The sequence below is a fragment of the Salmo salar genome, chromosome ssa05 (assembly GCF_905237065.1).
Source record: "Salmo salar chromosome ssa05, Ssal_v3.1, whole genome shotgun sequence".
Taxonomy (NCBI): Eukaryota; Metazoa; Chordata; class Actinopteri; order Salmoniformes; family Salmonidae; genus Salmo; species Salmo salar.
In genome coordinates this window covers 20,273,553-20,300,323 of record NC_059446.1, presented here as the reverse complement: position 1 = coordinate 20,300,323, position 26,771 = coordinate 20,273,553, and positions in this window count along the sequence as shown.

The window sequence follows — 26,771 nt, the reverse complement described above, 5'->3', positions numbered from 1 at the left end:
TATGTTTTGAAAGCTGTATCGCAAGCGATGATTGACGTTTCTAAACTTTAAAACATAGCGTTGGGATTGTAGTTCACACGAGGTAGTTGTGGGCAAAGATAATGGCTGAAAACATTAGGGAGAAGGCAGAATGTGACACGTTAGCAGGTCGTCAGGATTAGAGTAAGGTTTAAGCATGCATGTGAGATTTAAGGTTATTAAGTCAAATTATTTGTTATTTAACCCTTATTTTACCAGGTAAGTTGACTGAGAACACATTCTCATTTACAGCAACGACCTGCGGAATACTTACGGGGGGGGGCAGAATGAGCCAATTGTAAGCTATGGGCACAAGCGAGAATTGGACGAGGTGTACGGCGTCTCATCCCTGTGTGTGTAGTTTCTTCCATAAAGTGTGCATACCCATATGCAAAGGCATTTACATAGGTGTTTGAGTTTGAATACAACCAGTTCATTTAGAAAATATAGCCTGCTGTAATTTTTTTTAAGACATAGACTTAATGCCTGCGCCTTATGTAACAGTAGTATTAATTAGCTTGTCCAATATAACAACAGGTTCAAGCGTAACCAGATAAACTTGCTTTGAAGATAAAACTACTTTCAATTTGCACTAATCCCGTGTCCCTGTCGCGAGAATAGTGACTTCTACTAGCTTTGGCTGCCATCTATTGGAAAGGAATGGTAACTACACTGGGCAGCTAGCTGTCAGAGTCAAAGTAGACTTGAATAATATATGCCATTTAGCAGACGCCTTCATCCAAAGTGAACTGGATGCATGGTAGTGGAAACAGGTCATAGAAACAGTATTACAATGTTAATATCATGGATGATCAGTCCTCGCAGCTATAGCTCTGTCTATGAATTTGAGAGTGGTTACATTTCTATAGCCCCATCCCTCAGCTTTTTACTGAAAGAGGAGCAGGGAGCCACTTTGTTATTGTTTCTACTGCTGATTACCACTTTAAGAAGTTAAGATGCAGATTAAATACACACCAAAATATGTTACAGATACTACAAAAATGTCCCATCACTCAGACAGTAAGTGAATACACAGTATCCAGCACAGCAAACAATCCATCAAATATATTTTACAAAAGCCCTTTTTACATCAAAATAATAATCACAGTGGTTATAGAGGGTGCAAATGTCAGTTGTCTTTTCATAGCTGAGCATTCATAGGTTGAGAGAGAGAGTCGAAACAGCAGGACCGGGACAAGGTAGGGCATCCGTTGAAACGGGTAAAAAAAATCTGTGTAAAAACAATTCCACTCCGATTCCCTTTGTGGATGGGTGTATCTTTGAATTCGCTGTTGAATGGCCTGCTCCTAATCCGTTTTCGAAACACCAGCCCGCTCCCCCAAATTGATCGATAGTATCTCTTGGCTCGCACTGTGGTGATTGTGATTCTGAGCTCTCAGGTTCACACAGCGAGTTATGGTTTTCACTGATCTCACTCTCCGTCAGCTCCATCTGTGGCGTATAGGGCCAGGACTCGGTTGTATACTGATGGTCATGAGTGCAATCTATCTGGGCCCCGAGGTCTTTAGTGATGGTCCCAGTGGACCTCTCCTCCACTGCAGCACAGGAACACTCTGGCACCCAGGGGTCAGTTTGGCATGCTGTACTAACCGTTCTTTTCTGTGGGTAGAAAACAATTATGGCATCTATTAGGCTATACTTATATTCAAGAATCACCTGCATATACTTGAAATAAACAATAGCCTTAGAAATAACATGGATTTGCATGTACCTCTGCCTCCTGCACAGTCTCCTCCAGGATGAAAACATTTTCAGGGATGAAGATGTCATTCTGAAAACAAACAAGTGTTTTGTTAAGACAACTGAACCCAAATATATCAGTTCGCATAAACAGGCTACCTGTCTTGTATGCTTTGTCAACACACACACAGCAAATACAGGGACACTTATTTTTCAGCAAACATTAGCTATGTCAACTTCAGTCTAGCTAAATGAGGTGGAGCTAACAAAATATTACAAAAACAAATCTGTCAACAAAATGTATTACAGTACTTGACTATCTGAGGTGGAAGCTAGCTACAGTAACTACCTAATAACAGGGGTAAACAGAGAAACTGTGTTGCAATTTTAGTTGCAGTTGAGTTGCTTGCTAATGTTACTTGCTGGTGGGTGTTACACAAAACACTTCAGAGGCAATTAGCTAGTTACTGTCAACTAGAGTTGCAACAAAGTTGTGTCTAAGGCTAGCCTGGTCAACAACAGTCATGACCGGTTAACGTTACCTCAGGCTCCATTGCATTGACTTACGTCACCTCCTCCATTCAGTCGCTTTTGCTTGCAGCGATGTTGATGATGATTGGTCGGTAACCCCTACACCATAACCCTCGAAATTTCAAATGCATATGCAAGCTGAGGGCTTCATTGTAGGCCTTTGACTCCTTTTCACTCGGAAACTCCTGGTTGTCGCATCGAAAGTACCCTTCATCGTGAAGTCTGCGGACCCTGCTGGCTCGAGCTGGCACGTCCTTCCTCTTCAGGACATGAAGCCACATCTTCAAAAGTTGTGGGTCCTTGGGCAGCCGATGGTAGTTTACCGAGGGATTTTTTTGAGCCAATTCGTTCAGCCTGGCGCTATACAGTTCATTTTGAATTACTACTTGCTGCCATCTTCGATGTCCGCAGCTAAACTCACTCTTTTCGTTTCTCCGCAAGAAAACTCTATACCATCGACAATTTGCTGATTCCTGTCAGTGATGCAGTGGTGTCAGTCATTACTATGGCAATTTAAAATGGCACTGACCATAGCGCTAATAAACCTTGTCGACGTTCAAAATACTAAATATAGACATATTTTTATGTTAAATGCACATATTTAGTATTAGTGGATTGAATACATCTCTTTATTTAGATTGAATTCCTAAGTCTTTCCATTCACCTTTAAGGTTAAGTCTAATGTAGGGTAAGGTTAAGGTTAAGTCTAATCTAGGGTAAGGTTAAGGTTAAGTCTAAAGTAGGGTAAGGTTAGAAAACAAAAGCCCGGATTCCAACCTGCACATTAAGCCCAACCAGCTATCAAGCACAACATTTCCATAATCTGCTGCTTGGGAGCACATCTTCACCAGACGTACATATTGGTTGAAAATTACACCTTAAGTGTTTGGGAATGACTCCAATAATGGAATGTAACAGAAAAGACTCCAGTAATGGAATGTAACAAACAAGATGCCAGTAATGTAATGTAACAGACAAGACTCCAGTAATGGATTGTAACAGACTTGACTCCAGTAATGGAATGTAACAAACAAGATGCCAGTAATGTAATGTAACAGACAAGACTCCAGTAATGGATTGTAACAGACTTGACTCCAGTAATGGATTGTAACAGACTAGACTCCAGTAATCCATTTGAATCCGAGGGATGGTTAAATACTGCACCAAGCAGAGCAGAGCACATTTTGCTCAAATGATGGTGATATGTTATATGTAATTAGAATTCCTTAATTGTATCATACTTAAGTATAAACAAAATAAACATATGGTAGTTTAAAGAGGAAGCATTTCTGCAGTACACAGATTGGCAATGGTTCATGTTAATGGAGTCTTAATGTACTCTGCAAGGCTCTCATGTGGGCTCTCATGCAGCCTGTATGTGTTATCCCTTGAATTAGTCAGTAAGTAAAGGCACACGATCTGCACATCTTTTCTCCAGGCCCCCGACGGTGTTGATCTATACCCCTAACACATTGCCACACACTGCCCTGCGTTAAGGGTTCCTAAAAGTTTGATTTAATAGGCCAAGCAGGGAATTTCAAGGAGCATTGTGTAAGCTTTTATTCTCAATTATGCATATGGAATGATTCTTATTTAGTACAGCCAGAGATAATAAATTAGAATTACATCCCTCTCCCTTTTCTTTAAGGTCCTTTTATAGATCTCTATCCCGCCTGGACCCTGAGTCGTGTTTAATCAGATTCATAAATAAAACATGCTGAGGCCCCTGGGCTATGGGGTCACTATATCCTCCTCAACCAATAAGGAGTCAGTAAGACAAAACTAGGATGTGGAGAGAGTAAATTCCATATTTAACAATAACAATATAACCCCCAGTGGATTAATTCACGCACCCTCCCACCTGAGGAAGCCACATCGCACCATTCTGACCTTTGACCTTATTAATATATGCACGCTAAACTGCAGCTCTCTCAGCTCGCAAAATCCAGGGAGTGGGAAGGAGGTCACAACATCTCGCTAAGTAGCAAATTAGCATGAGCATAATCTCTCTGCAGATGCAGCTAATTCTGTGTGTTTTTAAAGATAACTGTGAGGATGAGCAGACCAAATGTATCTGCAGTTCCAGTAAGGACTGGGACCTATGTTAAAAACACAGAGTCTACAAAACATTAAGAACTTTCCATGACAGGTGACTGACCAGGTGAAACCAGATGAAAGCTATGATCCGTTATTGATGTCACTTTTTAAATCCACTTCAATCAGTGTAGATGAAGGGGAGGAGACAGATAAACATTTTTAAGCCTTGAGAAAGTTGAGACATGGAATGTGTACGTGTGCCATTCAGAGGGTGAATGGGCAAGATAAAAGACGGTAGTTGGTGCCAGGTGCACCGGTTTGAGTGTGTCAAAAACTGCAACACTGCTGGGTTTTTCATGCTCAACAGTTTCCCATGTGTATCAAGAATGGTCCGCCACCCAAAGGACATCCGGCCAAGGACATCCAGCCAACTGTGGGAAGCTTTGGAGTTAACATGGGTCAGCATCCCTGTGGAACGCTTTCAACACCTTGTAGAGTCCATACCCCGATGAATTGAGGCTGTTCTGAGGACAAAGGGGGGGGGGGTGCAACTCAATATTAGGAAGTGGTTCTTAATGTTTTGTACGCTCAGTGCAATGCAGCTGGATTTTTGATGGTAGATGCTTGATGTACTACATTTCAGTTTAGATACAATTAAGTGCTTTTTGTCATTAGGATTGATAATGCCAATAAAATGCAATAAACATAAGGTCACTGTTATATTTAGACATCAATATTTAGAGGTGTTCATTTATCACAATGTAAATGAGCCAAACAAAAGCCCAAACAAATGACCTTTTTATGGAAATTAAAAGATCACTCTCCTCCTCACCTTGTAATCCTCCCTCCCTCACCTTACATTATACAATTGAATTTTACTTCCCAGGAAAACTGCAATTAGGAGCCTCTCTTGCTCGGAGAACCATACATTATATAAAAAGGCAGTTACGATGACAATGGTAGGCCTGGTGATTTTGATAACACTGTGTCTAGATACATATATTATTATCTGACCTGGTATTAACTTGCCTACAACTTATGTGACCTTATGCTTAAAGGGATAGTTCACCCAAATTAGAAAATTACATATTGGTATCCTTACCTTTTAAGCAGTCTATGGACAAGGTAGGACAGTAATCCATGCTTTGACTTTGTTTACCTGTCCACTGTATCCAAATGCCAACAAATAGTAATTTTGTAATTTGGGTGAACTATTCCTTTAATTCCACGTAGAGCCAGGTATTTACAGTTGAAGTCGGAAGTTTACATACACTTATGTTGGAGTCCTTAAAAGTATTTTTTCAACCACTCCACAAATGTATTGTTAACAAACTATAGTTTTGGCAAGTTGGTTAGGACATCTACTTTGTGCATGTGCAACAATTGTTTGCAGACAGATTATTTCACTATATCACAATTCCAGTGGGTCAGAAATTTACATAAACTAAGTTGACTGTGCCTTTAAAAAGCTTGGAAGGGAAGCACAGCCGCAAGCTGCCCAGTGACACGAGCCTACCAGACGAGCTAAATCACTTCTATGCTCGATTCAAAGCAAGCAACACTGAGGAATGCATTAGAGCATCAGCTGTTCCGGACGACTGTGTGATCATGTTCTCCGTAGCCGACGTGAGTAAGACCTTTGACCAGGTCAACATTCACAAGGCTGAGGGGCCAGACGGTTTACAAGGATGTGTGCTCCGGGCATGTGCTGACCAACTGGCAGGTGTCTTCAATGACATTTTCAACATGTCCCAGATTGAGTCTGTAATACCAACATGTTTCAAGCAGACCACCATAGTCCCTGTGCCCAAGAACACAAAGGTAACCTGCCTAAATGACTACAGACCCGTAGAACTCACGTCCGTAGCCACAAAGTGCTTTGAAAGGTTGGTAATGGCTCACATCAACACCATTATCCCAGAAACCCTAGACCCACTCTAATTTGCATACCGCCCAAACAGATCCACAGTGATGCAATCTCTATTGCACTCCACGCTGCCCTTTCCCACATGGACAAAAGGAACACTTTTGTGAGAATGCTATTCATTGACAACAGTTCAGCATTCAACACCATAACACCTCAAAGCTCATCACTAAGCTAAGGATCCTGGGAATAAACACCTCCCTCTGCAACTGGATCCTGGACTTCCTGACGGGCCGCCCCCAGGTGGTGAGGGTAGGTAGTAACACATCTGCCACACTGATCCTCAACACTGGAGCTCCCCAGGGGTGCATGCTCATTCCCCTCTTGTACTCCCTTTTCACCCATGACTGCATGGCCGGGCATGACTCCAACACCATCATTAAGTTTGCAGAGGACACAACAGTGGTAGGCCTGATCAACAACGAGACAGCCTATAGGGAGGAGGTCAGAGACCTGGCCGGGTGGTGCCAGAATAACAACCTATCCCTCAACGTAACCAAGACTAAGGAGATGATTGTGCACTACAGGAAAAGGAGGACCGAGCACGCCCCCATTCTCATTGATGGGGCTGTAGTGGAGTAGGTTGAAAGCTTCAAGTTCCTGCAATCCAGGACCTCTACACAGCTAAGCTGCCTGCCATGCAGGACCTCTACACAAGGCGGTGTCAGAGGAAGGCCCTAAAAATTGTCAAAGACCCCAGCCACCCCAGTCATAGACTGTTCTCTCTACTACCGCATGGCAAGCGGTACCGCCAGGGTTGTGGGTTCGATTCCCACGGGGGACCAGTATGGATAAAAAAAATGTATGAAATGTATGCATTCACTACTGTAAGTCGCTCTGGATAAGAGCGTCTGCTAAATTACTAAAATGTAAAATGTAAATGTACCGGAGTGCCAAGTCTAGGACAAAAAGGCTTCTCAACAGTATTTACCCCCAAGCCATAAGACTCCTGAACAGGTAATCATATGGCTACCCGAACTCTATGCATTGTGTGCACCCCAACCCCTCCTTTTATGCTGTTGCTACTCTCTGTTTATCATATATGCATAGTCACTTTAACTATACATTCATGTACATACTACCTCAATTGGGCCGACCAACCAGTGCTCCCGCACATTGGCTAACCGGGCTATCTGCATTGTGTCCCACCCACCACTCTCCAACCCCTCTTTTACGCTACTGCTACTCTGTTCATCATATATGCATAGCCACTTTAACCATATCTACATGTACATACTACCTCAATCAGCCTGACTAACCGGTGTCTGTATGTAGCCTTTCTACTTTTATAGCCTCGCTACTGTACAGTGAGGGAAAAAAAGTATTTGATCCCCTGCTGATTTTGTACGTTTGCCCACTGACAAAGAAATTATCAGTCTATAATTTTAATGGTAGGTTTATTTGAACAGTGAGAGACAGAATAACAACAAAAAAATACAGAAAAACGCACGTCAAAAATGTTATAAATTGATTTGCATTTTAATGAGGGAAATAAGTATTTGACCCCCTCTCAATCAGAAAGATTTCTGGCTCCCAAGTGTCTTTTATACAGGTAACGAGCTGAGATTAGGAGCACACTCTTAAAGGGAGTGCTCCTAATCTGTTTGTTACCTGTATAAAAGACACCTGTCCACAGAATCAATCAATCAAACAGATTCCAAACTCTCCACCATGGCCAAGACCAAAGAGCTCTCCAAGGATTTCAGGGGCAAGATTGTAGACCTACACAAGGCTAAAATGGGCTACAAGACCATCGCCAAGCAGCTTGGTGAGAAGGTGACAACAGTTGGTGCGATTATTCGCAAATGGAAGAAACACAAACAAACTGTTAATCTCCCTCGGCCTGGGGCTCCATGCAAGATCTCACCTCGTGGAGTTGCAATGATCATGAGAATGGTGAGGAATCAGCCCAGAACTACACGGGAGGATCTTGTCAATGATCTCAAGGCAGCTGGGACCATAGTCACCAAGAAAACAATTGGTAACACACTACACTGTGATGGACTGAAATCCTGCAGTACCCGCAAGGTCCCCCTGCTCAAGAAAGCACATATACATGCCCGTCTGAAGTTTGCCAATGAACATCTGAATGATTCAGTGGACAACTGGGTGAAAGTGTTGTGGTCAGATGAGACCAAAATGGAGCTCTTTGGCATCAACTCAACTTGCCGTGTTTGGAGGAGGAGGAATACTGCCTATGGCCCCAAGAACACCAATGTCACCATCAAACATGGAGGTGGAAACATTATGCTTTGGGGGTGTTTTTCTGCTAAGGGGACAGGACAACTTCACCGCATCAAAGGAACGATGGACCGGGCCATGTACCGTCAAATCTTGGGTGAGAACCTCCTTCCCTCAGCCAGGGCATTGAAAATGGGTCGTGGATGGGTATTCCAGCATGACAATGACCCAAAACACACGGCCAAGGCAACAAAGGAGTGGCTCAAGAAGAAGCACATTAAGGTCCTGGAGTGGCCTAGCCAGTCTCCAGACCTTAATCCCATAGAAAATCTGTGGAGGGAGCTGAAGGTTCGAGTTGCCAAACGTCAGCCTCGAAACCTTAATGACTTGGAGAAGATCTGCAAATAGGAGTGGGACAAAATCCCTCCTGAGATGTGTGCAAACCTGGTGGCCAACTACAAGAAACATCTGATCTCTGTGATTGCCAACAAGGGTTTTGCCACCAAGTACTATGTCATGTTTTGCAGAGGGGTCAAATACTTATTTCCCTCATTAATATGCAAATCAATTTATAACATTTTTGACATGTGTTTTTCTGGATTTTATTGTTGTTATTCTGTCTCTCACTGTTCAAATAACACTACCAATACAATTATAGACTGATCATTTCTTTGTCAGTGGGCAAACGTACAAAATCAGCAGGGGATCAAATACTTTTTTCCCCTCACTGTATATAGCCTGATTTTTACTGTTGTTTTATTTCTTTACCTACCTATTGTTCACCTAACACCTTTTTTGCACTGTTGGTTAGAGCCTGTAAGTAAACATTTCACTATAAGGTCTACACCTGTTGTATTCGGCGCACATGACAAATAAACTTTGATTTGATTTGAACAAGTCCTATTTCGACATAACCTGAAAGGCTGCTCAGCAAGGAAGAACCCACTGCTCCAAAACCGCCATAAAAAAAGCCAGACTATGGTTTGCAACTGCAAATGGTGACAAAGATCGTACTTTTGGGAGAAATGTCCTCCGATCTGATGAAACAAAAATAGAACTGTTTGGCATAATGACCATCGTTATGTTTGGAGGAGAAAGGGGGAGGCTTGCAAGCCGAAGAACACCATCCCAACCGTGAATCACGGGGGTGGCAGCATCATGTTGTGGAGGTGCGTTGCTGCAGGAGGGACTGGTGCACTTCAGAAAATCGATGGCATCATGAGGGAGGAAAATGATGTGGATATATTGAAGCAACATCTCAAGACATCAGTCAGGAAGATAAAGCTTGGTCGCAAATGGGTCTTCCAAATGGACAATGACCCCAACCATACTTCCAAAGTTGTTGCAAAATGGCTTAAGGACATCAAAGTCAAGGTATTGGAGTAGACATCACAAAGCCCTGACCTCCATCCTATAGAAAATTTGTGGGCAGAACTGAAAAAGTTTGTGTGAGCAAGGAGGCCTACAAACCTGACTCAGTTACACCAGCTCTGTCAGGAGGAATGGGCCAAACTTCACCCAACTTATTGTGGGAAGCTTGTGGAAGGCAACCGAAATGATTGACCAAAGTTAAACAATTTAAAAGCAATGCTCACAAATACTAATTGAGTGTATGTAAGCTTCTGACCCACTGGGAATTTGATGAAAGAAATAAAAGCTGAAATAAATAATTTCCTCTACTTTTATTCTGATATTTCACATTCTTAAAATATAGTGGTGATCCTAACTGACCTATGACATGGAATTTTTACTCGGATTAAATGTCAGGAATTGTGAAAAACTGAGTTTAAATGTATTTGGCTAAGGTGTATGTAAACTTCCGACTTCAACTCTATATATAATACATTTCTTATGCTTTTTTTCTCCATATATTATATCAATAACCAGATTCTTATTATGTTCATAAAACATTGTCTCGAAAGAAAACAATCAAAATATTCAGTATCCAAATCAAAGTGTATTGGTCGCTTACACAGATTTGCAGATGTTATCGCAGGTACAGCAAATTGCTTGTGTTTCTAGCTCCAATAGTGCAGTAATACCTAACAATAAAAACTATACACACATAATACAAAAAAAATACAAAAATAAAGTGTTTAAGAAATATCAGAACAAGCACTGTCAGAGACAGGAATATAAATATACACATATATGTTCACTACCGTTCAAAGGTTTGGGGTCACTTTGAAATGTCCTTGTTTTTTAAAGAACAACAGTTTTCAGCTGTGCTAACATAATTGCCAAAGGTTTGCCTAATGATCAATTAGCCTTTTAAAATGATAAACTTGGATTAGCTAACACAATGTGTCATTGGAACACAGGAGTGATGGTTGCTGATAATAGGCATCTATACGCCTATGTAGATATTCCATTAAAAGAATCAGCCTTTTCCAGCTACAATAGTCATTTACAACATTAGCAATGTCTACACTGTTTTTCTGATCAACTTGATGTTATTTTAATGGACAAAAAATGTTGCTTTTCTTTCAAAGACAAGGACATTTCTAAGTGGCCCCAAACTTTTGAACGGTAGTGTATATACGTAAATATAAAGACAGTATGGATAATATATCAATAGAAAAGGTGTACAGCAGTAGTTATATAGGATGAGTCTTGACTAGAATACAGTATATACATACAGTATATAGCCGTGAAACAGTATGTAAACATTATTAAAGTGACCAGTGTTCAATGACTATGTACATAGGACAGCAGTCTGTAAGGTGCAGGGTAGAGTACCGTGTAGTAACAATGACTAAGGTTCAGGGCAGAGTCCTGGGCGGAGGCCAGCTAGTGGTGACTGTCTAACAGTCTGATGGTCTGTAAATGTTTCTCAGTCTCTTGATCCCAGCTTTGATGCACATGTACTGTCTCTACCTTAGATGGTAGCAGGGTGAACAGGCCATGGCTCGGGGGGCCAAGCCAAATTTCTTCAGCCTCCTAACACATTAATGAAATAGTTATGCTTTATTATTAAATACTTTAGCAAACCTTAACAGCGTTGGTCTCAAAACCGGGTTTTCCAGCCCACATTCGGGCTGTTCCCATAGGAGAACCCTTTGGAGAACCGTTTTTTGTTTCCCGTTAGAACCCTTTTTTGGTTCTATGTATAACCCTTTTCACAGAGGGTTCTGCATTGAACACAAAAGGGTTCTAACCGGAACCAAAAAGCGTTCTACTGTGTGGACAATAGAAGAACCTGTTTGGAACCCTTTTTTTCTAAGCGTGTACGTAGCCAAGGGTTGTTACAATACTAATCTTGAAACCCATAACCAAATGACAAGTTCGTTTCCTGAGGATGGCTCACCCCTCACAGTTCTGGGTGACTTTAACCTCCCTACGTCTACCTTTGACTCATTTCTCTCTGCTTCCTTCTTTCCACTCCTCTCCTCTTTTGACCTCACCCTCTCACCGTCCCCCCCTACTCACAAGGCAGGCAATACGCTTGACCTCATCTTTACTAGATGCTGTTCTTCTACTAATCTCACTGCAACTCCCCTCCAAGTCTCTGACCACTACCTTGTACCTTTTCCCTCTCGCTCTCCTCCAACACTACTCACTCTGCCCCTACTCAGATGGTATTGCGCCGTCGCAACCTTCGCTCTCTCTCTCCTGCAACTCTCTCCTCTTCCATCCTATCATATCTACCCTCTGCTCAATCCTTCTCAAACCAATCTCCTGATTCTGCTTCCTCAACCCTCCTCTCCTCCCTTTCTGCATCCTTTGACTCTCTATGTCCCCTATCCTCCCGGCCGGCTCAGTTCTCCCCTCCTGCTCCGTGGCTTGACGACTCATTGCGAGCTCACAGAACAGGGCTCCGGGCAGCCGAGCGGAAATGGAGGAAAACTAGCCTCCCTGACCTGGCATCTTTTCACTCCCTCCTCTCTACATTTTCTTCCTCTGTTTCTGCTGCTAAAGCCACTTTCTACCACTCTAAATTCCAAGCATCTGCCTCTAACCCTAGGAAGCTCTTTCCCACCTTCTCCTCCCTCCTGAATCCTCCTCCCCCTCCCCCTCCTCCCTCTCTGCGGATGACTTTGTCAACCATTTTGAAAAGAAGGTTGACGACATCCGATCCTCGTTTGTTAAGTCAAACGACACCGCTGGTCCTGCTCACATTGCCCTACCCTATGCTTTGACCTCTTTCTCCCCTCTCTCTCCAGATGAAATCTTGCGACTTGTGACGGCCGTCCGCCCAACAACCTGCCCGCTTGACCCTATCCCCTCCTCTCTTCTCCAGACCATTTCCGGAGACCTTCTCCCCTACCTCACCTCGCTCATCAACTCATCCTTGACCGCTGGCTACGTCCCTTCCATCTTCAAGAGAGCGAGAGTTGCACCCCTTCTCAAAAAACCTACACTCGATCCCTCCGATGTCAACAACTACAGACCAGTATCCCTTCTTTCTTTTCTCTCCAAAACTCTTGAGCGTGCCGTCCTTGGCCAGCTCTCTTGCTATCTCTCTCAGAATGACCTTCTTGATCCAAATCAGTCAGGTTTCAAGACTGGTCATTCAACTGAGACTGCTCTTCTCTGTGTCACGGAGGCTCTCCGCACTGTTAAAGCTAACTCTCTCTCCTCTGCTCTCATCCTTCTAGACCTATCTGCTGCTTTTGATACTGTGAACCATCAGATCCTCCTCTCCACCCTCTCTGAGTTGGTGCATCTCCGACGCGGCTCACTCTTGGATTGCGTCCTACCTGACAGGTCGCTCCTACCAGGTGGCGTGGCGAGAATCCGTCTCCGCACCACGTGCTCTCACCACTGGTGTCCCCCAGGGCTCAGTTCTAGGCCCTCTCCTATTCTCGCTATACACCAAGTCACTTGGCTCTGTCATATCCTCACATGGTCTCTCCTATCATTGCTACGCAGACGACACACAATTAATCTTCTCCTTTCCCCCTTCTGATAACCAGGTGGCGAATCGCATCTCTGCATGTCTGGCAGACATATCAGTGTGGATGACGGATCACCACCTCAAGCTGAACCTCGGCAAGACGGAGCTGCTCTTCCTCCCGGGGAAGGACTGCCCGTTCCATGATCTCGCCATCACGGTTGACAACTCCATTGTGTCCTCCTCTCAGAGTGCTAAGAGCCTTGGCGTGACCCTGGACAACACCCTGTCGTTCTCCACTAACATCAAGGCGGTGACCCGATCCTGTAGGTTCATGCTCTACAACATCAGCAGAGTACGACCCTGCCTTACACAGGAAGCGGCGCAGGTCCTAATCCAGGCACTTGTCATCTCCCGTCTGGATTACTGCAACTCGCTGCTGGCGGGGCTCCCTGCCTGTGCTATTAACCTGTTGAGGACAGACGTTCCGCTAGCGGAACCCCGTTCTGCCAGCGGAACCCCTAGCCAACAACCAATGGCATCGCATGGCGCAAAATACAAAACTAACTAAAATACCACAATTCAATTTTCTCAAACAATCAACTATTTTACACCATTTTAAAGATAAGACTCTCGTTAATCTAACCACATTGTCCGATTTCAAAAAGGCTTTACTGCGAAAGCAAAACATTAGATTATGTTAGGAGAGTACATGGACACAAATAATCACACAGCCATTTTCCAAGCAAGCATATATGTCACATAAACCCAAACCACAGCTAAATGCAGCACTAACCTTTGATGATCTTCATCAGATGACACTCCTAGGACATTATGTTATACAATACATGCATGTTTTGTTCAATCAAGTTCATATTTATATCAAAAACCAGCTTTTTACATGAGCATGTGATGTTCAGAACTAGCATACCCATCGAAAACTTCCGGTGAATTTACTAAATTACTCACGATAAACGTTGACAAAATACATAACAATTATTTTAAGAATTATAGATACAGAACTCCTTTATGCAATCGCTATATCCGATTTTAAAATAGTTTTTCGGCGAAAGCACATTTTGCAATATTCTGAGTACATAGCTCGGCCATCACAGCTAGCTATTTTGACATCCGCCAACTTCGGGGTCACCTAAACTCAGAATTACTATTAGAAAAATTGGATTACCTTTGCTGTTCTTCATCAGAATGCACTCCCAGGACTTCTATTTCAACTACAAATGTTGCTTCGTGCGTTCAGGTCACTATCCGAAGGGTAACGCGTGAGCGCATTTCGTGACAAAAAAAATCAAAATATTCCATTACCGTACTTAGAAGCATGTCAAACGCTGTTTAAAATCATTTTTTATGCTATTTTTCTCGTTAAATAGCGATAATATTCCAACCGGGCAACGTTGTATTCATTCAAAGAGAGAAAGAAAAAAATTGCGAGTTCTCGTGACCGCGCATCTCCAGTCTCACTGTCCCCAGGCTGACCACTTACAAACTCTGCTCCTATACTTTGCCCAGAGACAGCAGACACCCCATTCCACTTTCTGGCGGCTTTAGAGAGCCAATGGAAGCCTTAGAAAGTGTCACGTTACAGCACAGATGCTGTAATGTCGATAGAGATGCAACAGAAACACAACAAATTGTCAGTCAGGGCACTTCCTGCATGGATTCTTCTCAGGTTTTGGCCTGCCATATGAGTTCTGTTATACACACAGACACCATTCAAACAGTTTTAGAAACTAGAGTGTTTTCTATCCAAATCTACTAATTATATGCATATTCTAGTTTCTGGGCAGGAGTAGTAACCAGATTAAATCGGGTACGTTTTTTATCCGGCCGTGAAATTACTGCCCCCTATCCCAAAGAAGTTAAACCCTTTCAACTCATCCAGAATGCCGCAGCGTTCTGGTGTTCAACCTTCCCAAGTTCTCTCACGTCACCCCGCTCCTCCACACACTCCACTGGCTTCCAGTTGAAGCTCCCATCTGCTACAAGGCCATGGTGCTTGCCTATGGAGCTGTGAGGGGAACGGCACCTCCGTACCTTCAGGCTCTGATCAGTACCTACACCCAAAGAAGGGCACTGCGTTCATCCACCTCTGGCCTGCTCACCTCCCTACCTCTGCGGAAGCACAGTTCCCGCTCAGCCCAGTCAAACCTGTTCGCTGCTCTGGCACCCCAATGGTGGAACAAGCTCCCTCACGACGCCAGGACAGCGGAGTCAATCACCACCTTCCGGAGACACCTGAAACCCCACCTCTTTAAGGAATACCTGGGATAGGATAAAGTAATCCTTCTAACCCCCCCCCCCAAAAAAAAATATATAGATGTACTATTGTAAAGTTGTTGTTCCACTGGATATCATAAGGTGAATGCACCAATTTGTAAGTCTGCTAAATGACATAAATGTAAATGTAAATCTTGTTCTGGGTAGCTAGCTAACTCAATTTACTTTTGGGGTGGTAGTAGTTAGATCTGAACTAGCCAAATTGGTGTAAACTAATGATTCAACAGCCCAAAGCCCCTCACTGGCCCCCCCAGCCCCTCTATAATTCAACCATTCATCCTTTGTAATATATCAACATATTTTCCTGAAGATTATTTGAGACACAAAAGTAAAGGAAAGGGCTCTCCCCATGAGAGGTTCTCAAATTGTTAGTTTGTGGTGTGTAATTCGAAATCTGTTTGTCACTTGGCTGACTAGTATTGGAATGATTTTCCCTTTTCATTTGGAGATAAAGAACATTTAATTAATGACTGACCAGTGATACATTATAAAACCTTAGCAGCTGAATTCCAAAAAGCTCAATGGGCAAAGGCAAAATAGTAAAGCTCTATTCAATCTGCAACGCTGAAGCATTACAGATTACGCAAGAGAAATTTTAAGTTAATTTCCGATTGAGCCGACATATGCAGCGTTTACTGTGAATGCAGTCTCTACTAAAGCGAGAACACTGCCTTTAAATTTCAATCACGGTGTGAAGCTGAACTTCCACGATGTGGATTGAACAGAGCCCTAAATCTGCTTATACTGGAATCTGCAGAGAATTAAACCATCCACCTCATATCTGGGACCAAGTCATTTCCCCCGCTGCTCTGCTTCATTTCCTTGATCTCTCATCCGTTAATGAGGCCTCTGTCTGTTTGTTCAGGTTACTTCTGACTGACTGGCCAATCCTGGCTTCATTTACATGGGGCGCTATCCTCGACCAACAGTAATACAAATTCCCTAAATGTCTTTTACATCGGCAAATATTCAAATCGCAAAATGGCTTTCATTATACAACGGTGCAATGTGCTCAGGTGCAGCCCCTCTGTGTTTTGAAAGACACGGTTTGTCATGTGTACATGACTGAAGAAAACACACACAAAGATGATGTTGTTTAGATATGTGTTGCTCCCGTTAAGCGATCATTCCTTTGAGATGTGACGACCACATAGAATTAAAGGCATGAAATAATTGTGTGTGATGTTGGAATGTGCAGCCATGTGAATTGAATTAATGTTTGGTGATATGATGCACTTTGTGTGTTAATGTGGGAGTATTAGCTGGAACATATGCTAAGGAGGTGTTCATTTGGAACACAGAGATGAAAGTGTAAGGGAAAACAATATTTTTGTGAAAAATAGATTTCCAGTACCTCACTTCTTCTCGGCCCAGTCTCCATACAGAATTATTAATATGGTTCCTATTCCCTGACCCTTTCCCTCTTTCCTGGGTTCCCGTGCATTTAGTCTAACTGGCATTCTCCCTCACTCTCTTTTGCTCTTTTGTTTAATTTCTTCTGTAAGCACATGAAGATTAATTGGACCCCTCTTTCAACGTTCAGAGCTCCTTTTCCTTTCTGTCTTTCCCTCTCGCAGGAATGCCTCTCATCATCTTTTCATTAAAGGTACCTCTGCCCTTATGCATTATTCAGCTTAAGAGTCTCTGAACAGAGCTCGTCCTTTATTAGATTGTCGCCAGAGTGCATTCCACAAACTCATTAAAAAACTATTAAAGCCAGATGATTTTGCAGATAACCCAGCACACCTTGGAGCAGGCCTCTCTTTCTCTGTATTACATTGACATAGGGAAGGGTCTAGTGCAAGTGCAAGGCTAGCCAGCTTGTGTGGTAAATGTTGTCCCTTGAGTTTTGTGTCCCAGTTGTTGTGTCCTGCATTCTCTCGTTTACTGGTGTGCGAGTGTATGTGCACGTGATCGTGTGTGTGTGTGTGTGTGTGTGTGTGTTATCATTATGTGTGTGTATCTGCGCCCTTGCCCCCAGTCCTAGGTCCCAGCTGTGGTTCCCCCACCGCGACTGTGTTGCCACCAGAAATCTCTTTCTGCAAAAGCTGCAGAAATGTGAAAGCAATAAAGCACTGGGCTGCGCCAGGCAGAGCTGCAAATACATCAAGGGTTCATTCTTCTCTATTTGCTATTATTCATGCATGGCATCCACGGAATGTCACACCTGAGCTATGTGCCTCCCACTCCCAGGATATATGGCCAGAGTATTTCATATTTGAAGTTATTTACCTCGTCGTTTGTTTTCATTTTTACTGATGTGGGTCATTTGACAGTTTGGAGTAGTTTCAAATCTCCCCCAAACAAACAGCCATACATTATTGTGACATGGGTATTTCAACTCAGAGACAGATGGAGACCTTTTGCTTTCTCCTTAAAGGCTGCCTCTGGATTTTTTTAAATTACAGAATATGTTTTTTTTCACATACTGATTTATGTTTTTTGTTTTCTTTCTTACATGTTTGCTATGGAGCTTTTCACAAACATTCAGATGACTGTGTTACAAGATTGTATCAAAGTACAGTAGTTATAACGTTGAAAACCCAATGTGAAATAATACACATTTGTTATTTTGTGGAAGGGCAACTCTCCAAAAAGTGGTTATAAAACTGTGCAGAAGTAATTGCATCAATTGTAATGTCATATTTTATCATTATTTTATTATACAAAAAAATGGAGTCGATTGACTCAGCCGTGCGTCACACAGTGACATCATTTTGAATATTGAATAGCTCCCTGTGTGTTTATTCTAGAGACATACCTTTTCTTATAGTGGCTGCTGATCAATCCACTCTTTCCGCCGATATAAAACATGCGCCTATTACATAACATGGGGCTTGTGAAAGCGGCTATTTTCTACACATGAGAGGATCCAGACAAGAAAATCAGCACAAAATCGTCTGTAAAACCAGAACCGTGTCACCAATATCGAAAGAGGAGACTTGTTCTGCACACAGGTGTCAGTTGTTCGGCACACAAGCTTCAGGGGAGTCATCTAAAAGGTAACCCATTACCAGGCTGTAAAATTGGCAAAACGTGACCAAACATAGGTCTAAAAAATTATGTTTTTCCTACATTTTCTTACTGTATATCTCTGTTCTAGGACAGTTAAAACCTTGTTCATGAGTATACATTTTTTTGTCTTTTTGTTTTGTAATTTATGAATGCGTTATTCAATTTGTTTCTTTGGGCTATAGCAGTGAAAGCCTATTATATATATTTTTTATATACCTACAAAGGTCCTAAAAATCTAAATAAAATGGCTAAATGTGTCACGACTTCCGCCGAAGTCGGTTCCTCTCCTTGTTCGGGCGACGTTCGGCGATCGACGTCACCGGCTTTCTAGCCATTGCCGCTCCATTTCTCATATTTCCATTTGTTTTGTCTTGTTCCATACACACCTGATTTTCATTCCCTAATCACACTGCATGTATTTAGTCCTCTGTTCCCCTCCATGTCTTTGTGTGAAATTGTATTTATGTTATGTGGATATTGTTACGCGCCATACTTTTGTCTATGTTCTGTGTTTGGGCACATTTATGTACTTTTGTGCTTTCGTTGGACCGGAATAAAAAGTGTGCCTGTTCACTACACTCTGCTCTCCTGCACCTGACTTTGCCTCCAGTACACACCCTTAACAGAATTTCACACCACCATGGAGTCAGCAGGAGCAGGTACCCCGGTTAGAGGAGTCGAGGAGTGCGTCCAGGAACACTTTGCAATGTTACATCATCTTGGTGCCATGATGGATCGCGTTGTCCAGACCATGGACTGCTGGGAGAGACAGGAAGTCTCTCCTGTGCCTCGACCAGCACAACCGGAGTTACCTCTACCCGTCCCGTCCGGAGCCAGTCCCAGTGGGATGCGTCTCTCCCTTCCCAGGGAGTATGATGGGACGGCAGCACAGTGCCAGGGGTTCCTTTTACAACTGCACCTCTACCTGGCCACTGTTCAACCAGCTCCCTTGGGAAGGGAGAGAGTGTCCGCCCTCATCTCATGCCTCTCGGGGAGAGCTCTGGAGTGGGCAAACGCGGTGTGGGGAGAAGGAGACCACTTCGAGGAGTTCACCCGCCGCTTCCGGGGTGTCTTCGAACAGCCCTTCCATTTGAGGCAGGGGATGAGGACACTGCCGGTCTGTGCCGTGTCGGTCCCTCTGGGAGTCGAGGCAGCAGGCAAAGCACTCTGGCATCACCCCAGGTGAGTCTGCATCACACTCATCTGTTCACCACTTGTTTGTACCTGTTTGTTGCCCTGAGTTTTCCCCGCATTCCCAGCATAAGGCGCTCGTCGATTCAGGCGCAGCTGGGAATTATATCGACAGAGCGTTAGCCCTTAGTTTAGGGATCCCCATTATTCCTGTAGTTAGACCTTTTCCGGTACATGCTCTGGATAATCGCCCATTAGGGTCCGGGCTAATCAGGGAGGCCACCATCTCCCTGGCCATGGAGATGCAGGGGGGTCACGAGGAGAAAATCAGTCTCTTCCTCATTGACTCTCCTGCATTTCCCGTGGTACTAGGCCTTCCCTGGTTGGCTCATCATAACCCCACCATTTCCTGGCAACAGAGGGCTCTCACGGGGTGGTCGTGAGAGTGCACGGGGAGGTGTGTAGGGGTTTCCATTGGTGCTACCACGGTGGAAAGTCCAGACCAGGTCTCCACCGTGCGCATCCCCCCCAGAATATGCCGATTTGGCTCTCGCCTTCTGTAAAAAGAAGGCGACTCAATTACCACCTCATCGATGGGGGGATTGTGTGATAAATCTCCTGGCAGACGCTGTGCTTCCCAGGAGTCACGTGTATCCCCTGTCGCAAGCGGAGACGGTGGCTATGGAGACATATGTCTCTGAATCCCTGCGTCAGGGGTACATTCGGTCCTCCACTTCACCCGCCTCCTCGAGTTTCTTTTTTTGTGAAGAAGAAGGATGGAGGTCTGCGCCCGTGTTTTGACTATCGAGGTCTAAATCAAATCACGGTGAGGTGCAGTTACTCGCTACCTCTTATCGCCATGGCAATTGAGTCAATGCATGGGGCGCGCTTCTTCACTAAACTGGATCTCAGGAGTGCGTATAACCTGGTGCATATCCGGGAGGGAGACGAGTGGAAGACAGCGTTTCGTAACACCTCAGGGCATTATGAGTACCTCGTCATGCCGTACGGGTTGATGAATGCTCCATCAGTTTTCCAATCCTTTGTAGACGAGATTTTCAGGGACCTGCACGGGGAGGGTGTAGTGGTGTATATCGATGACATTCTGATATACGCCGCTACACCCGCCGAGCATGTCTCCTTGGTGCGCAGGGTACTTGGACGACTGTTGGAGCATGACCTGTATGTCAAGGCCGAGAAATGTCTGTTCTTTCAGCAGGCCGTCTCCTTCCTAAGGTATCGCATTTCCACATCAAGGGTTGAAAAGATGGAGTGACCGCATTGCAGCCGTGCGTAATTGGCCGACTCCCACCACGGTAAAGGAGGTGCAGTGATTTTTAGGGTTTGCCAATTACTAACGGAGATTTATCCGGGGTTTTGGCCAGGTGGCTGCTCTTATTGCCTCATGACTGAAGGGGGGTCCTGTACGGTTGCAATGGTTGGCTGAGGCAGACAGAGCTTTTGGGCACCTAAGAGCTCTGTTTACGTCGGCTCCCGTGCTGGCCCATCCGGATCCCTCTTTGGCGTTCATAGTGGAGGTGGACGTCTCCGAGCCTGGGATAGGAGCCGTGCTCTCACAGCGCTCGGGTACACCACCGAAACTTCGCCCTGTGCTTTCTTCTCGAAGAAGCTCAGCCCAGCGGAGCGTAACTATGATGTGGGGGACCGGGAGCTGTTGGCTGTGGTTGAAGCGTTGAAGGCGTGGAGACATTGGCTTGAGGGAGCTGAACACCCTTTCCTCATCTGGACTGACCACCGCAACCTGGAGTACATCCGGGCAGCTAGGAGACTGAATCCTTGTCAGGCAAGGTGGGCCATGTTCTTTACCCATTTTGTGTTTACCCTGTCCTACAGACCAGGTTCCCAGAATATGAAGGCAGACGCACTGTCCCGGCTGTATGACACAGAGGAGCGGCCCATGGATCAGACTCCCATACTCCCGGCCTCCTGCCTGGTAGCACCGGTCATGTGGGAGCTGGACGCGGACATTGAGCAGGCATTGCGTACAGAGCCCGCTCACCTCCAGTGTCCTGTCGGGCGTATGTACGTTCCGTCTGCTGTCCGTGACCAGTTGATCTATTGGGCCCACACGTCACCCTCCTCTGGTCATCCGGGATCGGTCGGACGGTGCGCTGTCCGACTGGGAAATACTGGTGGCCCACCTTGGCAAAGGACGTGAGGGTTTATGTTTCCTCCTGCTCGGTGTGTGCCCTGTGTAAGGCTCCGAGACACCTGCCCAGAGGTAAGCTACATCCCTTACCCGTTCCACAACAACCTTGGTCACACCTGTCGGTGGATTTTCTAACCAATCTTCCCCTTTCACAGGGACACACTGCAATCCTGGTCGTTGTGGATCATTTCTCTAAGTCCTGTCGTCTCCTCCCTCTGCCTGGTATTCCTACGGCCCTACAGACTGCGGAAGCCCTGTTTACTCATGTCTTCCGGCACTACGGGGTGCCTGAGGATATAGTGTCTGCTCGGGGTCCCCAGTTCACGTCGAAAGTCTGGAAGGCGTTCATGGAGCCTCTGGGGGTCTCGATCAGCCTCACCTCGGCTTTTCACCCAGAGAGTAACGGGCAGGTAGAAAGAGTCAACCAGGGTGTGGGCAGGTTTCTGCGGTCCTATTGCCAGGACCGGCCGGGAGAGTGGGGGACGTTTGTGCCCTGGGCTGAGATGGCACAGAACTCGCTTCGCCACTCCTCCACTAACCTCTCCCCCTTTCAGTGCGTATTGGGCTACCAGCCGGTTCTGGCACCGTGGCATCAGGGTCAGACCGGGGCTACCGTGGTGGAGGACTGGTTCAGGCGCATGGAGGAGACATGGTAGGCCGCCCATGTTCTCCTAAAGCGAGCCGCGCTGCGCCAAAAGACCAGCGTGGACCGTCACCGCAGTGAGGCCCCGGTGGGTCTGGCTCTCGACCCGAAACTTGCCCCTCCGCCTGCCCTGCCGGAAGCTGGGTCCGCGGTTTGTGGGGCCATTCAAAGTCCTGAGGAGGGTGAACGAGGTGTGTTACAGGTTACAGCTTCCCTCCAATTACCGTATTAACCCCTCATTCCATGTGTCTCTCCTCAGGCTGGTGGTGGCTGGTCCGCTCCAGGAATCTGAGGTGTGGGAGGTTCCTCCGCCCCCTCTGGACATCGAGAGGGTCCCGGCGTACTCTGTTCGTTCCATCCTGGATTCGAGGCGTCAGGCGGGGGGCCTTCAGTACCTTGTGGAGTGGGAGGAGTACGGTCCGGAGGAGAGGTGCTGGGTCCCAGTTGCTGATGTTTTGGACCCTGAACTGATTGTCGCCGGCCGGATCGGCCTGCGCCTCGCCCTCCGGGTCGTCACCGAGGCCGGTGTAGGCGCGCCGCTGGAGCCGCACGTCAAGTGGGGGTACTATCACGACTTCCGCCGAAGTCGGCTCCTCTCCTTGTTCGGGCGACGTTCGGTGATCGACGTCACCGGCTTTCTTGCCATCGCCGCTCCATTTTTCATATTTCCATTTGTTTTGTCTTGTTCCTTACACACCTGCTTTTCATTCCCTAATCACACTGCATGTATTTAGTCCTCTGTTCCCCTCCGTGTCTTTGTGTGAAATTGTATTTATGTTAAGTGGGTATTGTTACGCGCCATACTTTTGTCTATGTTCCGTGTTTGGGCACATTTATGTACTTTTGTGCTTTCGTTGGACCGGAATAAAAAGTGCGCCTGTTCACTACACTCTGCTCTCCTGCACCTGAGTTCGCCTCCAGTACACACCCTTAACAAAATGATACATTATAGGAATATCTTAAAACAATTACATGTTAGCTTAGTAGAGATTGCAATCTAAGGGCTTAAAAAAGTATAAATTGCGGACCACCTACAGTACATTCTCCGAACAATTTGGAACCATGACTACTGTTGAGTGAACTAAATTCTTGGCTAGCATTATTGCCCGCCCCCCCAACACTACAAGAAAGATCTCTCACCTGAGAGACCCTGCTATATCACCAGCCCAATTTGGACACTGGACATAGCTCTTTATTAATGAAACACATAGTGGTGCACTGTGACGACCTGCAGGCCATAAGGATTTAACCCCTATCTTGCCTGGTGGTCAACTGTGATCCTACAAGTATAACACATTACGGGGCATTCTCTCTATAGCCACTGACCCCTCACGGCCACACAGTAGATGCATGAAATGTTAGTAGTACAAAACATGTATTTTAATGGAAGGGCATAGACACATCTCAAGGGCATCTCTCTCATGCCAATTATGTTTAAAGAGGGAAACATTATGGTATGTGAAATACAGTAATTTAATGTCAGATCTATATGAAGGTAAGTGTAAACCTCCCTCCCATGCACACATGTATTTCCTTTCTTCATGGCTATACTTTGATAAACCTTAGATCACTATTTGACAAGCATTGGATGACGACCATTAAATACAGTATGGATAGACTTGTTTGAAAATGTTTAAAATATTTTGGGGTTAAATTCCAACTCGCCCAAGGACTTAATAAAAATATATAATCTCTCTCTCTCTCTATACAGTGAGGGGAAAAGTATTTGATCCCCTGCTGATTTTGTACGTTTGCCCACTGACAAAGAAATGATCAGTCTATAATTTTAATGGTAGTGTTATTTGAACAGTGAGAGACAGAATAACAATCAAAAAAATCCAGAAAAACGCATGTCAAAAATGTTATAAAATGATTTGCATTTTAATGAGGGAAATAAGTATTTGACCCCTCTGCAAAACATGACTTAGGACTTGGTGGCAAAACCCTTGTTGGCAATCACAGAGGTCAGACGTTTCTTGTAGTTGGCCACCAGGTTTGCACACATCTCAGGAGGGATTTTGTCCCACTCCTCTTTGCAGATCTTTTCCAAGTCATTAAGGTTTCGAGGCTGGCGTTTGGCAACTCAAACCTTCAGCTCCCTCCACAGATTTTCTATGGGATAAAGGTCTGGAGACTGGCTAGGCCACTCCAGGACCTTAATGTGCATCTCCTTCGCGCCACACCTTTGTGTCCTTGGCCGTGTGTTTTGGGTCACTGTCCAGCTGGAATACTCAACCACGACCCATTTTGAATGCTCTGGCTGAGGGAAGGAGGTTCTCACCCAAGATTTGATGGTACATGGCCCCGTCCATCGTCCCTTTGATGCGGTGAAGTTGTCCTGTCCCCTTAGCAGAAAAACACCCCCAAAGCATGTTTCCACCTCCATGTTTGATGGTGGGAATGGTGTTCTTGGGGCCATAGGCAGCATTCCTCCTCCTCCAAACACGGCGAGTTGAGTTGATGCCAAACAGCTCCATTTTGGTCTCATCTGACCACAACACTTTCACCCAGTTGTCCTCTGAATCATTCAGATGTTCATTGGCAAACTTCAGACGGGCATGTATATCTGCTATCTTGAGCAGGGGGACCTTGCAGGCGCTGCAGGAGTTTGCGTAGTGTGTTACCAATTGTTTTCTTGGTGACTATGGTCCCAGCTGCCTTGAGATCATTGACAAGATCCTCCCGTGTAGTTCTGGGCTGATTCCTCACCGTTCTCATGATCATTGCAACTCCACGAGGTGAGATCTTGCATGGAGCCCCAGGCCAAGGGAGATTGACAGTTATTTTGTGTTTCTTCCATTTGCGAATAATCGCACCAACTGTTGTCACCTTCTCACCAAGCTGCTTGGCGATGGTCTTGTAGCCCATTCTAGCCTTGTGTAGGTCTACAATCTTGTCCCTGACATCCTTGAAGAGCTCTTTGGTCTTGGCCATGGTGGAGAGTTTGGAATCTGATTGATTGCTTCTGTGGACAGGTGTCTTTTATACAGGTAACAAGCTGAGATTAGGAGCACTCCCTTTAAGAGTGTGCTCCTAATCTCAGCTCGTTACCTGTATAAAAGACACCTGAGAGCCAGAAATCTTTCTGATTGAGAGGGGGTCAAATACTTATCTCCCTCATTAAAATGCAAATCAATTTATAACATTTTTGACGTGCGTTTTTCTGGATTTTTTTGTTACTGTTGTTCTGTCTCTCACTGTTCAAATAAACCTACCGTTAAAATGATAGACTGATCATTTCTTTGTCATGTATATATATACTGCTCAAAAAAATAAATATATATATATATATATATATATATTCTGACTTGGTGGTGCACATGTAGCCTATAGCCTGTTTAAGAGAAAAGTCATCATAAAATATTGTAAGAGCTTTCATTGTCAGTTTATATGGCCACTTTATTTCTCCTACGGTTCTGACTTGGTGTACAGGGAGAAAACTGTATGAATGGCCCATGTTCTGAATTCTGTCAAAAATGCTGAACAAAAACTTATATTGACTACGTCCATCCTGGCTCGCTCATTAATGTCTTAAACGAAATTACGGATTGCCTCTTATCCGCACGTTGTCCCCTCATGCCATAGTTTGTACATCTCAATTGTCAGTAGAAACCACATTTGTTTAAGCAGGTCAGCCATATCAGCTATGTTTTTTTAAAGGCAGTAAATGAGGCTGAATGAACTGTTTCGCTGCCAGACAAGGCTCCGCTGATAGCCAGGTGTAGCAGTGGTAAGGTGTTGGAACTGCTGTTGGGACTCTGTTGTTAGGACAGCTTATGTACTGTAGGCACTAACAGTTTGTAGGCACTGTTTGTCACTGTTATAGTGCAATTCATGTATTGTTTAGTGTTGTGCAGTGGCTTTGCTGGCATGCATAAAAAAAACGTTTTTTTTCTTGGCCCCACCAATATTTACATGCTAAAATATTCACTGAATAGGATGAATTCTGTACAGGCTTTAATTCTGTACAGGCTTCCTTCTTTTCATTCTGTCATTTAGGTTAGTATTGTGGAGTAACTTCAAAATTGTTGCTCCATCCTCAGTTTTCTCGTATCCCAGTCATTAAACTCTGCAACTGTTTTAAAGTCACCATTGGCATCATGGTGAAATCTCTGAGGGGTTTCCATCCTCCTACAACTGAGTTAGGAAGGACACCTGTATCTTTGTAGTGACTGGGCGTATTGATACACCATCCAAAGTGTAATTCATAACTTCACCATGTTTAAATGGATATTCAATGTCCACTTTGAATAATGATTGACTCAAGACATTTTCAATGAATTTGTAAAAA